Below are 8,673 nucleotides of genomic sequence, written 5' to 3' on the forward strand. Positions count from 1 at the left end.
CCGTGTTTGTATGCATGTTTGCCGGCGTGTTTAGGAAGGTTGGGTGGGTGGGTGGTTGTGTGGGCGCCGTGGTCTGAGGGCACATCCTGTGGGATGTGGGAGGCGGGGGAAGGAGAGCGCCCTTGGTGCGTGTGTCTAGGCGATGCATTGCGGAAGGATGGGCGGGTGGGGCCGGGCGTGTGGGTTCCCGACTTATCGGTGAACCATTTGCTACTGCGGGGCCAAAGCAAAAGGGAAAGCATAAGGGCGCAGGCTGCCCTCTGCGGGACAGGTCCGGCCCTGACGCCGGTTTACGATTTCTCCGGTAAAGCACCTGTCGGGTGGCGACCGGAGGGTCTTTGCAGGGCCTGGATCTCCGAGCCCGTGGGACAGGCGGGAAAGGGTGGCGGCAGCCGGTTGAAGTCCCGACCCTGGGCAGCCTCCCGGTCCTACCTCCATAACTTCGGCGAGGAGGGTCCGATCCCCGCGCGGTCGACGGCAGGCGGTAGGGCTCGGAGGGGCGCGGCCTGGTCCGCGAGTGCCCCGGCGCCGCCCCTCTGCCCGTCCGAGGGACAGTAGGAAATGGCCATACCGCTTTCCGGCCGATTGCCGCCGGACGTCCGGCCGCATTCGCTCGGTCTGCGCGGCCGGCGGTAGCCGGGGGCGAGGGGCATCGGGCGGTGGCGGAACCAGGCCGGCCCGACCGCTGGGGGCCGCCCGGGCGACGTTTGAATCTGTCGGGTCGGACCGCCGAATCCCGCGGGATTTCGGGATCGAATCTGCGGGTGGAATCGGCACCTCGTCCCGCTGTCCGGTTCCCCCCGGTCGACTGCAACGGGTTTCCGAGGCCCGTCGGTCAGGCGCGGTTCGCTCCGCAATCCGCCGGCCGATCGGCACCGGGCGGGGCTCTACGGAAAGAGGGGACCCTCCCGCGTCGAGTGCCGGCGCACCGACCCCGCAGGCTGACCGGGAAGGTGAAGACTCACCCCGCTGAATGCCCGGCCCCGGCTACCCTCCGGCTCCGGGGCCATAACTTCGGGGAGGGAGGTCCGATCCCCGCGCGGTCGACGGCAGGCGGTAGGGCTCGGAGGGGCGCGGCCTGGTCCGCGAGTGCCCCGGCGCCGCCCCTCTGCCCGTCCGAGGGACAGTAGGAAATGGCCATACCGCTTTCCGGCCGATTGCCGCCGGACGTCCGGCCGCATTCGCTCGGTCTGCGCGGCCGGCGGTAGCCGGGGGCGAGGGGCATCGGGCGGTGGCGGAACCAGGCCGGCCCGACCGCTGGGGGCCGCCCGGGCGACGTTTGAATCTGTCGGGTCGGACCGCCGAATCCCGCGGGATTTCGGGATCGAATCTGCGGGTGGAATCGGCACCTCGTCCCGCTGTCCGGTTCCCCCCCGTCGACTGCAACGGGTTTCCGAGGCCCGTCGGTCAGGCGCGGTTCGCTCCGCAATCCGCCGGCCGATCGGCACCGGGCGGGGCTCTACGGAAAGAGGGGACCCTCCGGCGTCGAGTGCCGGCGCACCGACCCCGCAGGCTGACCGGGAAGGTGAAGACTCACCCCGCTGAATGCCCGGCCCCGGGCACCCTCCGGCGCCGGGGCCATAACTTCGGGGAGGGAGGTCCGAGCTCCGCGCGGTCGACGGCAGGTGAAAGGGGCCGGTGCGCCGCGGAAGGCGACAGCAGTCCCGTCAGGCTGCACCTCTGCTCGGGCGAACGGCGTCAGGAAAAGGGGAGAGCACTTCCCCACCGATAGCTCCGGAACGCCCGGACCCATTGGCCCGCGGCACCGGTGGCTGCTAGAGGGCCTCCGGCGCCGTCAGCCGGGGTACGTCCCAGGCCGGCCGGACGGCGGGCAGCCGGAGGCAACGGCCTGGAACGGAGCCAGACTTGAGTCGTTCCGTGCCGTGGGCAAAAAGGCAGGGCTGCGGGTCAGCGCAGTTTGGCAAACCTAGCCGCAAGTGCGGGAAGGGCGGAGGAGCACACGGACGCCGCCTTCCCAAACTGAGCCCAAAGTGCCCAGGCATGCCCCCTTGATCTCGCCTAATCAGTGAGCCCAAAATAATTTCAGAGTGTGGAAACCTTATCCAAAAAGGTCGAAAAGAACGGCCAGAGATCAAGTCCGAAAGGGGAAATCAGTAACAAGCAAGCAGAGTAATCATTAACCAAAAAGCGCAAAATTATGTTAAAAGTGTGAAATCATTAACCAAAAACTCGAAAATAATGTCCAGAGACCAAGTCCGAAAGGGCAAATGGTTAACCAGTAAGCAGAGTAATCATTAACCAAAAATCGCAAAAGTAAGTAAAAAGTATGAAATCATTAACCAAAAATCGCAAAAGTAAGTAAAAAGTGTGAAATCATTAACCAAAAACTCGAAAATAATGTGCAGAGACTAAGTCCGAAAGGGCAAATGGTTAACCAGTAAGCAGAGTCATCATTAACCAAAAATCGCAAAAGTAAGTAAAAAGTGTGAAATCATTAACCAAAAATCGCAAAAGTAAGTAAAAAGTGTGAAATCATTAACCAAAAACTCGAAAATAATCTCCAGAGACTAAGTCCGAAAGGGCAAATGGTTAACCAGTAAGCAGAGTAATCATTAACCAAAAATCGCAAAAGTAAGTAAAAAGTGTGAAATCATTAACCAAAAATCGCAAAAGTAAGTAAAAAGTGTGAAATCATTAACCAAAAACTCGAAAATAATGTCCAGAGACTAAGTCCAAAAGGGCAAATGGTTAACCAGTAAGCAGAGTAATCATTAACCAAAAAGCGCAAAAATATGTTAAAAGTGTGAAATCATTAACCAAAAACTCGAAAATAATGTGCAGAGACTAAGTCCGAAAGGGCAAATGGTTAACCAGTAAGCAGAGTAATCATTAACCAAAAATCGCAAAAGTAAGTAAAAAGTGTGAAATCATTAACCAAAAACTCGAAAATAATCTCCAGAGACTAAGTCCGAAAGGGCAAATGGTTAACCAGTAAGCAGAGTAATCATTAACCAAAAATCGCAAAAGTAAGTAAAAAGTGTGAAATCATTAACCAAAAACTCGAAAATAATGTCCAGAGACCAAGTCCGAAAGGGCAAATGGTTAACCAGTAAGCAGAGTAATCATTAACCAAAAATCGCAAAAGTAAGTAAAAAGTGTGAAATCATTAACCAAAAATCGCAAAAGTAAGTAAAAAGTGTGAAATCATTAACCAAAAACTCGAAAATAATCTCCAGAGACTAAGTCCGAAAGGGCAAATGGTTAACCAGTAAGCAGAGTAATCATTAACCAAAAATCGCAAAAGTAAGTAAAAAGTGTGAAATCATTAACCAAAAATCGCAAAAGTAAGTAAAAAGTGTGAAATCATTAACCAAAAAGTCGAAAATAATCTCCAGAGACTAAGTCCAAAAGGGCAAATGGTTAACCAGTAAGCAGAGTAATCATTAACCAAAAATCGCAAAAGTAAGTAAAAAGTGTGAAATCATTAACCAAAAACTCGAAAATAATCTCCAGAGACTAAGTCCGAAAGGGCAAATGGTTAACCAGTAAGCAGAGTAATCATTAACCAAAAGGCGCAAAAGTAAGTAAAAAGTATGAAATCAGTAACCAAAAAGCGCAAAAATATGTTAAAAGTGTGAAATCATTAACCAAAAAGTCGAAAATAATCTCCAGAGACTAAGTCCGAAAGGGCAAATGGTTAACCAGTAAGCAGAGTAATCATTAACCAAAAATCGCAAAAATATGTTAAAAGTGTGAAATCATTAACCAAAAACTCGAAAATAATGTGCAGAGACTAAGTCCGAAAGGGCAAATGGTTAACCAGTAAGCAGAGTAATCATTAACCAAAAAGGGCAAAAGTAAGTAAAAAGTATGAAATCATTAACCAAAAAGCACAAAATTAAGTTAAAAGTGTGAAATCATTAACCAAAAAGTCGAAAATAATGTCCAGAGACCAAGTCCGAAAGGGCAAATGGTTAACCAGTAAGCAGAGTAATCATGAACCAAAAATCGCAAAAGTAAGTAAAAAGTATGAAATCATTAACCAAAAAGGGCAAAAGTAAGTAAAAAGTATGAAATCATTAACCAAAAATCGCAAAAGTAAGTAAAAAGTATGAAATCATTAACCAAAAATCGCAAAAGTAAGTAAAAAGTATGAAATCATTAACCAAAAAGCACAAAATTAAGTTAAAAGTGTGAAATCATTAACCAAAATGTCGAAAACAATGTCCAGAGACTAAGTCCGAAAGGGCAAATGGTTAACCAGTAAGCAGAGTAATCATTAACCAAAAATCGCAAAAGTAAGTAAAAAGTGTGAAATCATTAACCAAAAACCCGAAAATAATGTCCAGAGACTAAGTCCGAAAGGGCAAATGGTTAACCAGTAAGCAGAGTAATCATTAACCAAAAATCGCAAAAGTAAGTAAAAAGTGTGAAATCATTAACCAAAAACTCGAAAATAATGTCCAGAGACTAAGTCCGAAAGGGCAAATGGTTAACCAGTAAGCAGAGTAATCATTAACCAAAAGGCGCAAAAGTAAGTAAAAAGTATGAAATCAGTAACCAAAAAGCGCAAAAATATGTTAAAAGTGTGAAATCATTAACCAAAAACTCGAAAATAATGTGCAGAGACTAAGTCCGAAAGGGCAAATAATTAACCAGTAAGCAGAGTAATCATTAACCAAAAAGCGCAAAAATATGTTAAAAGTGTGAAATCATTAACCAAAAACTCGAAAATAATGTCCAGAGACTAAGTCCGAAAGGGCAAATGGTTAACCAGTAAGCAGAGTAATCATTAACCAAAAATCGCAAAAGTAAGTAAAAAGTGTGAAATCATTAACCAAAAACTCGAAAATAATGTCCAGAGACCAAGTCCGAAAGGGCAAATGGTTAACCAGTAAGCAGAGTAATCATTAACCAAAAATCGCAAAAGTAAGTAAAAAGTGTGAAATCATTAACCAAAAACTCGAAAATAATCTCCAGAGACTAAGTGCGAAAGGGCAAATGGTTAACCAGTAAGCAGAGTAATCATTAACCAAAAATCGCAAAAGTAAGTAAAAAGTGTGAAATCATTAACCAAAAATCGCAAAAGTAAGTAAAAAGTGTGAAATCATTAACCAAAAAGTCGAAAATAATCTCCAGAGACTAAGTGCGAAAGGGCAAATGGTTAACCAGTAAGCAGAGTAATCATTAACCAAAAAGCGCAAAAATATGTTAAAAGTGTGAAATCATTAACCAAAAACTCGAAAATAATGTGCAGAGACTAAGTCCGAAAGGGCAAATGGTTAACCAGTAAGCAGAGTAATCATTAACCAAAAAGGGCAAAAGTAAGTAAAAAGTATGAAATCATTAACCAAAAAGCACAAAATTAAGTTAAAAGTGTGAAATCATTAACCAAAAAGTCGAAAATAATCTCCAGAGACTAAGTCCGAAAGGGCAAATGGTTAACCAGTAAGCAGAGTAATCATTAACCAAAAAGCGCAAAAATATGTTAAAAGTGTGAAATCATTAACCAAAAACTCGAAAATAATGTGCAGAGACTAAGTCCGAAAGGGCAAATGGTTAACCAGTAAGCAGAGTAATCATTAACCAAAAAGCGCAAAAATATGTTAAAAGTGTGAAATCATTAACCAAAAACTCGAAAATAATGTCCAGAGACTAAGTCCGAAAGGGCAAATGGTTAACCAGTAAGCAGAGTAATCATTAACCAAAAATCGCAAAAGTAAGTAAAAAGTGTGAAATCATTAACCAAAAACTCGAAAATAATCTCCAGAGACTAAGTCCGAAAGGGCAAATGGTTAACCAGTAAGCAGAGTAATCATTAACCAAAAATCGCAAAAGTAAGTAAAAAGTATGAAATCATTAACCAAAAAGCGCAAAAATATGTTAAAAGTGTGAAATCATTAACCAAAAACTCGAAAATAATGTGCAGAGACTAAGTCCGAAAGGGCAAATGGTTAACCAGTAAGCAGAGTAATCATTAACCAAAAAGCGCAAAAATATGTTATAAGTGTGAAATCATTAACCAAAAACTCGAAAATAATGTCCAGAGACTAAGTCCGAAAGGGCAAATGGTTAACCAGTAAGCAGAGTAATCATTAACCAAAAAGCGCAAAAATATGTTAAAAGTGTGAAATCATTAACCAAAAACTCGAAAATAATGTCCAGAGACTAAGTCCGAAAGGGCAAATGGTTAACCAGTAAGCAGAGTAATCATTAACCAAAAAGCGCAAAAATATGTTAAAAGTGTGAAATCATTAACCAAAAACTCGAAAATAATGTCCAGAGACTAAGTCCGAAAGGGCAAATAATTAACCAGTAAGCAGAGTAATCATTAACCAAAAAGCGCAAAAGTAAGTAAAAAGTGTGAAATCATTAACCAAAAAGTCGAAAATAATGCCCAGAGACTAAGTCCGAAAGGGCAAATGGATAACCAGAAAATCCGTCGAATAATGTCCAGAGACTAAGTCCGAAAGGGCAAATGGTTAACCAGTGGAAGGGCGATCAAGCGGAAAAATTTGCCCCGGTTACCCGGGATGGAGTTCCAGAGGTCCGGCCAGAGTTGTCAAATTCGTCCCGCTGATCGGACGCTTGTCATTCGGGTGGCTGGGGGTTGGCGGGGTATCTGCACAGTAGTAGGAGGTGGCAAGTCGGGACTTGGACGTTTATTCCAAGAGTCCACCCGAGCCTCCAGGTCTGCAGAGACCGACCCTAGCTGCCGCCCAACCGACTTTTAAGCCTTTTTCGGATGGGGATTTTTTCCCATTTTCGTCCATTTTTCGGGTTTTCTGTCGGGCTTAATAGGCGGCAGCCTGACCCCCGGCCGAGGCGGGGGGCGCACTCTCCCTTGCGTAAGGGTCCGGATTTGCCCCGGAAAGTGCCCCCGACGGCCTCCCGACCCGGGTGCCTGCAGGGCGGGGGAAAGGGTAGTCCCAGCCGCAGGAAATCATTAACCAAAAGACTTAGCCGTCGGGGCAGAGGCTAAGACCCGGGCTGGTGAAATCATTAACCAAAAGGAATGCACCCTTTTCCGAAAGTGCAGGCCGAAATAAGGCGAGCCTTGGGCCGGGAAGGCCAAAACCCCCAACTCATGGAAGTGTATGGGGTCGGACTCGGCGACTTTCCCGGGCCCCGAGTTGACCTTTCCCCACGGGGGCGGTCAAGTTGCTCCCGCCAAGAGGGCACGTTGCATTTGCTGCCGCTCTAGTCCCCGGGCTAGTTAATCAGTTGCCGTCGGAAGTCCCGATGCCGAAATGAAAAATGGCCGTTGCGGCGATTTGGCGCCTCATTTTCGGAAGGACTACCGGCAGGCAACCCGCCGAATTGACACTTGCGATTCGGGTGGCTGGGGGTTGGCGGGGTACCCGGAGATTTTCGGGAACTCGATTTTCAGAACTTTTGCTGGCAGCGGTTGCACTTGCAAAGTGGCCGAAGAAGTGCTCCCTCAAGGAAGGACCTTCTTTTGAAATAAAAGACCTTCCGAAGAGTGCCTGGAAGTCATTTATGAGCATTTAAGGGTAAATCTGGCGGACTTTCCATGCTCTGTTGCCGGCTCTGAAATATCGCACAGTTGGGTCTAGGCCGGTAGACTGGCTGTGAAAACAGACAAAGTGTTTTGGCGAGCGAGAGAAAACAAGGCCTTGGAACAGATTGGGGGGTGCGGAGGCACACCACACCCACAGGAAAAGAATTAATGAAAAAAAAACCAAAGTCTATGACATGTCTGTTGGTACAGTGAGAAAAGCAAAGAAGGGAGGCTGCGATGGCAGAGCAAAGCCGACCTTCATACAGATATACATGTCAAAGAAAGAAACTATGCCCGCAAAAGACTTGGTGCGAAATAACAAGGCTCCTTGTGAACGGTTATCTTTGTCTGTCAGGCGCAGATTGTGGCGGCGTCGCCTGGTTTCCTTGGGTTGCACTACATGTATGTCCTAGTCTCAAACGAAAAGTGCGTGCCCAGAATTTTGTCCAAGTTAGGCGACGCACGCCGGCTGGCATCACCTCTCCGTGCGAGCGCCGAAAGCTTTGGTCGACCTGTTTGGCTACGCTGGTCGCGGTTGCTCCTTACAGTGATGGGGACGGAAAACCGATGCGAGTTGACCAGGCGACGTCAACCAAGTTGCATGCTTTCTCCCCCCCCCCCCGCCGCCGCCAACCCCACACTGTGTGAAAGGAAAAAAAAGTGCGTGCCCAGGTCACTCGATCGATACGGCGAGGACTGTCCGACGTTGGAGGGCCCAGGCGGGCTAGCATTTATTTGCTGGTGTTTCAGGCTCAGCGGTTACCTCCCGTTTCTGTCCCTTGTGTCAGACGGACATTCCTCTCGAGAGTTTGGCCACTTGGTCGGCGGCGTGCTAGGTAGATTACTCGTTGTGCGCCGTCTCCTGTGTGCTGATCTCTGTGCTGTTCGTGTGAGGCCGAGACGTCCCACTGGTCGCTACCGCAGTGGTCCGATTGTGAAGCTCCGGAGCGGGGCGTCCCGTTCCGGCCAGCTCGAGCACTCGATTTCTCTAGCACCAGAGCAAGGGCACACGCGCGGTGTGTGTGTGTGTATGCTTTGTATTTGTCGGTTACCGGTTTTTGTTGCACGAATTGAAAAGTTGAACCCGGTGCCAACCTCCCTGTCGTGGGGAGGCCATGTGCCCCAGCTTCTCAGACACAGCCCTGCCCCTTTCCAGCGGTGTCGCGTCGAAAAGAGAGAGAGAGAGGGTG

This window comes from Heterodontus francisci, unplaced genomic scaffold, assembly GCF_036365525.1.
Source record: "Heterodontus francisci isolate sHetFra1 unplaced genomic scaffold, sHetFra1.hap1 HAP1_SCAFFOLD_1087, whole genome shotgun sequence".
NCBI lineage: Eukaryota > Metazoa > Chordata > Chondrichthyes > Heterodontiformes > Heterodontidae > Heterodontus > Heterodontus francisci.